We start from the raw sequence: 6,000 nt of genomic DNA, 5'->3' as shown, positions 1-6,000 counted from the left end.
CACTAGCAAATCAGGAGAGTATACAGAATGGAAGCTTCTACTCCTAATAAAATCTCTTCATCAGCTACATTACATGGTTTAAAAAAAGTATGTGTATACATCAGATACATCTGGATTTATATCTATCTATATATATCTGATGTATACACAGTTTATGTATCGTTTACAACATACGCATATATGGACAATTTAAATATGCAAGAAATACGAAAAAAATTTTGAAATTATCAAGATAGTTTAAGAATTTACACCCACGCATTGTAAACTGTGGATCTTGCTGTAAGTATATGGTGCTTTGATATGAGAGTTACTTCTGATATGAAGCCATCAAAATTAATGAGATACTTATAAATTAAGCATCCAAACATGAATTAAACCTCTCTCTTTAAGAGCAAAAAAAGTTTGTGAGTGTGTATGAATGTTTCAGATTACATCTATTAGTTCATTAGTAGAGGAGTACGTATTTTATAATTAAATATCAGAAGTTAGAGGAGTGCGTGCTCTAATTTCAACTGGTATCAATACACAGTCAGAAACCTAGAATCACTTGGGAATTCCCATATCCTTTTTCTTCTGTCTTCCTCAAAGCTCTTCCCTTCTCAGAATGCTCTGGTTTAGGCTCCAACCTGACCATTGCAAACAGGTTTCTACTGGCCTCCTTGCCTCTAATTTCTCACTTTTTCAATCTCTTTTGCTCCTAATTGCTGCTGGAATTATTTGTCTAAGGCTTATATTTGATCTCATCATTTCCCTCCTTAGGAACTTTGGTGGTTCCCTATTGGAACAAAATGAATTCCCAGACTTGTAACATGTTTGAAGTTCTCTGTGATTCAGCCTAAATCTCAGCTTCTTTTTTTCAGCTCTCATTTCATCCAGTCATGATAAACTACAAGCCAGGAACATTAGTCATCTGTCATTTTCCTCTTACTATTCCCTTAGCTTGAAATATTTTTTCCCCCACACCTCATATTCTACTTGTTTAAAATGTTCATTTTTTTCTCCATCCAGCTTTATTGAGGTGTAATTGACAAATACAATTGTTTATATATTATCGTGTACAATGTGATTTGATATATGCATACTTTGTGAAATGATTACCACAATCAGAAAAATTCTCTCCTTTAAAGACCTGCTTCATTTTGTCTCTTCCATGAAGTAAGCCCCATGGCTCCTTATGGGGAAATAACTCTTTCCCTCCTCTGATTTCTCATAGTACTTTGTTTCTGTCTATGCTTAAGTATGCATTCAACACAGGCACCATCCAATCAGAACAAATATCTTTCTTACTTGTGCAGAGTGTGTGCATTGGGAAATATCAGTTCTGTCTTTTGGGATATGTCCCACTGTGCCTTATAATCTATTTAGTTATTGTATTTATCATCCTATTTTTCATTCCCCTCCCTCCAGATTTTATGTATTGGGGCATAGGGAGTTAGTACTTTTTGTATTATTTGTAGGGAAAACTTGCAAAAGACTTAAAAATGGACTAAGATATTATGGTTGCCTTCAATGGAAAACTGGGCCTTGTCCAGATTACCTGGTTCTATTGGGTCTCTGAATCTTTTATTGTATTTAAATTATTCTACATTGCTGTAAATTATATAATACTTAGAGTAATGCAAATGATTCTTGTCCACGGAAATGCAAATTGTTTCTCATTGGGATTCAGTTGATTATTGCCTGGATGTTGAATAGTTTTGAAGTTTTACATTTGTTAAGCAAACTTATTCCACCATTCTTAATGCCCATATATGTGTGGTTCTTTGAATTCTCCTTTGAACCAGTTGTAATATCTTACTGGTTCCCTCATTAATTAATGCGTTAAATAAAAGCTTTGACACATGTTCATTTTATATCTGTATGAAAGTCATGCTATATCCTTTTCTAAAAATTATCTTTTAATACATGACTGTGCCTTGAATTTAATAAATATTAATATTTCTTAAATTCAGATTAAAGATCATTCCTGAAGAGCACTGGAGAAATTTGAGACACTTTTCTTCTTAGAATTTTTAAGATTACTGGGTAGAGAAATATTTCCCAAACTGAATTTTGGCTGGTCTGAACAAGTGAACTATTTCACATAGAAGATTGAAAGCCTGTTTTTGTCGCAATGAATTTGAACATTGGCCTTTGGATTCTTTGATCAGGTTAAGTATATCCAAAACAAATGAAACAAAAACCAAATTTCTGATTTGTATTTACTCAAATATTCAAAAACTGATACAAAAGAATAAGAAATTCTGATGTATTACTCAATTATTTTATTATGTGTTAGTTTTTTTTTTTTTAAAGATTTTATTTTTTCCTTTTTCTCCCCAAAGCCCTCGCTACATAGTTGTATATTCTTCATTGTGGGTTCTTCTAGTTGTGGTATGTGGGACGCTGCCTCAGCGTGGTTTGATGAGCAGTGCCATGTCCACGCCCAGGATTCGAACCAACGAAACACTGGGCCGCCTGCAGCGGAGCGCGCGAACTTAACCACTCGGCCACGGGGCCAGCCCCTGTGTTAGTTTTTTTTAATCTGGAAGATTTTACCTTGAAAAAAATTATGCAGAAATCTTCTCAGTAATCATTTGGAAGTTGTATAAAGTAAAAGTTTCATTCATGATATAATAGTCTTCAATATAAGAAACATCCTGAATGTGCCTTATATTCACACCTGTCCTTCTTTTCGCCAGATTGGAAAGTGCTTAACAGTCAACCTTAGGTCTCTGGTCCTTTGTCTAAATTCTCTGCTTTTCCTGACTGTATTTGTTTCTCCCACCTTTTCAGCTTCTCTTCTGTCTCCTTTTCTTCTGCTACCAATTGTAGTGTTTCTCAAATATCCGCACTTCTGAGAAAGCTCTTTACTTCCTACCCTAGTAGCCTCATTCTCTACTGGTTTGGACAAAGGTGCAAGCAGAGGAGATGATAAAAAGTAGACAGATTGGAGACAGATTTTAGAAGTAAAATCGACAGAACTTGCTGGCGGAGTGCATGTGGGAGATAAGGGAGAAGGACAATCAAATGTGACCTCTGTTTCTGGCTTGAGCAACTGGTGGCTTCAGGCAAAGACTTACTGAAGTGGGAAAGACTAGAGTGGGGACAAACTGAGCAAGAGTATCATAGCATTTCTTCAGTTTCTTCTTGTTTACATTGAAGCAATATGTTTAAAAATTAAAATCCAGAAAATATAATACATATTACATTTTCATTTGTGAAATTCTGCCCCACCCCCCACCATCCTCAATACCCTTTCTCTAGGACAGAAAAATGCATCTCCCATTCCATTCCCAAGTTGCACACTGTTTTTTCCAGGTGAAATCAACAGTAAAAAAATGAAGGGGGAGAGGGATGGTAGTGTGGCAATTGTTTTGCCCTGGATCTTCCTCAAAGGCTAAGACAGATTCTCCTTTCTGTAGAAGAGTTGCTTTAAATTAGCTGGAAATTCACAGTTCACTGCTTTTAAAAGGCGCTGTGTCCCTTAGGGAAGGCGAATGTGACTATCTCCCATTGTTTCTAAGGTAAAGAATGTTAACCTATCAGACTCCAGCAACTTGAGACTCCAGCAACTTGAAAGGAGGAAAAAAATTCTAAATGACCTGCCTGGTTTCACAGCCTTCTGGCCCAAATGGTACTGACATTTTCATTAAGCAGGTTAAGGAAAACAATAGAGGTTAATTAACTTAGTGGTGTTTCAGGTGAAATGGCTGAAACTGCCCTAGGTCCCAGTGAAGTCTAATGTTGTTAGCAGCATCTTGGCCTTCCGCTTTATCCTATATCACCTTTGAATGTCTGTAAACAAATTAGGATTGCTTTTTTGTGTAGGGCTGTGTAGCTCATAGGGATGTGTGAAAATGTATTAGGTAATGTCTGTAGAACACTTTAAATGATTTATTCTTTAGCCAGTTTTTCCTAAGGGATACTTTGTCTCACACACTTCTAATTGCCATCTAGGTAGGTGATAAAGAGCAATCTTCAACCAAACACTTAGTGGGTTGCAGGACATGACTCATAGATCTTTTACTCTAAGCACACAGAACTGGTACTTACATTTCCCATCAAGAAATTCTGCCTTTCTAACTAGCATATTATTTTTTTGCTGACATTTAGATATCATTTTTGGTTTGCAGAAGTGGCAGGTATAACTTTATGGTGGTTAGAAAAAAGTTTTTACTACGGGGGTAGAATAATGTAGTAAAAAGAGCGTAGGTTTTGAAAGAAGAACATTCAGGTTTGACATCTGGCTCCACCATTTACTAGCTCAATAATGTGGCAAATCATTTTACCTGTTGAACTTCAACTTTCTTACTTGTAAAATGAAGATAATAACACCTATCACTCAAGGTTGTTTTCATGACTGAGTAATGTATAGTTTTTGACACTTTGACGCTCTATAAAAGAGTTTTTCTTTCTTCCTTCAAAGTTCATTGTCACTGGTAAATTCACCAGCAGTTGTTCTTAAATTTGTTCCCTACCAGTCAATATCTACCAGTTAACATAGGTCACAGAGAACAGGTGTTTAATTAATGGAAAGTAGCCAAGTCAAGCACAGATTGCTTTAGGTAATTAAATAATTCTTAGTTTGGTCTGTTAAACAATATTGAAAGGTCCTGCCACCACCTTTTTTGCCTTATTTCCAAGTTTTAAATAATTTTGCTTAAGTTCACTCTTTTGATCATAAATAACTTCTAGAAATTATTTTTGATCACACACACAAAAGGCTGCTTTCATTTTGTTTTGGCCTGATTGTTTACACAGTTCAGCAAGAGGTATTAGCTAACCATATATGCCTCCTTGAGCTTTTGGTGGTATTGAGCAACTATAGAGGCCAAAGAATTAAATTTCCCTGAGTGATTTCATTAAAGCATATAGGATTCAATAACTTAAAAGCATCTATTATTTATTTTTTTCTTATCCCAGGATTAGGAAACCAAGCCCAAGAAAATCTCTCCACCAAGATTTCACTTTCATTGCTTATAGATTCCAGTGAATTCCTTTCTACCTGAAGTCCCAAATACCCTGAGGTTCCCAGCCAGCCAGTAAGTGATGTTGCTTATGACCTGTGAGGCTTTAACTGTAAAACAGGTACCAGTTATCTTGGGTGGGACTTGTAGTCATTGCTTTCACACATAAAATACAACACTTGCTCCTTAATGATGGGATTTCCATATCTGATTAAATGTCATTTATTTTCAAATAGGACTCTCAGGTGTGACCTTGTATGACCGCATCAAAATTGAAGACAATAAAATTCTCTGTTGATGTGCAATATATAATTTTTTAAAAAAGATTTGATACCTGGTGAAAGGAAGAGAGGCTTCTTACTGACCCTGAATAGGTAACTTTATTTCCATGTAAGGTATGGAGACTTAGTAAAGGTATTTGGTTTTAAATTCTAAAGGAGGCACTGAGAATTAGAAGCCATTTTAAAAGTTTCTTTTGATGTTGAGAGTTACATTTGATGTTAAAAGTTAGAGCTCAATTACCAAGTAAAAGAAAGGACTTGATACAAACAAAAGAAAATAGACAATTAACAAATAAATGCCAACAGTATTCCAAACCTAATAAATATAATTAAATTTCCTTTATCAGTTCATTTAGTTTTATGTATTGATTTCTTATTCCGCTGCATCTTGGGTCATCAGGCTACTTTCTGAACTAAAAAGAGTCCTGGAAATCTCAACTTGTTCCTACATTTGTCTCACATTTGTGCAAACAATGGTATCTTTATGGTCCAAAGGTGTTACTCATGAGCCTATTCACTGAAATATCAACAACTAAAAGCACATGGTATAGTCCTTTCCATGAAATTCTGAGATTGTCCTTCTTTGTTGAAGATGAAAGTTTTAACCTGTGAGCCTTTTGGCAAGCATCAGAAATCACCTGTCAATGACACTAAATGATTGTAATTAATTTATTGGGGTAACCAACAATGTCAAAACCAAAGGCAGTAAAATTCTCTGTTGAGTGCAGCACATAACTGTTTTTGTAAAAATTTAATCAATGTTTCCCTGG

The sequence above is a fragment of the Equus caballus genome, chromosome 4 (genome assembly GCF_041296265.1).
Source record: "Equus caballus isolate H_3958 breed thoroughbred chromosome 4, TB-T2T, whole genome shotgun sequence".
Taxonomy (NCBI): Eukaryota; Metazoa; Chordata; class Mammalia; order Perissodactyla; family Equidae; genus Equus; species Equus caballus.
Note: the sequence above shows the minus strand (reverse complement) of the source record.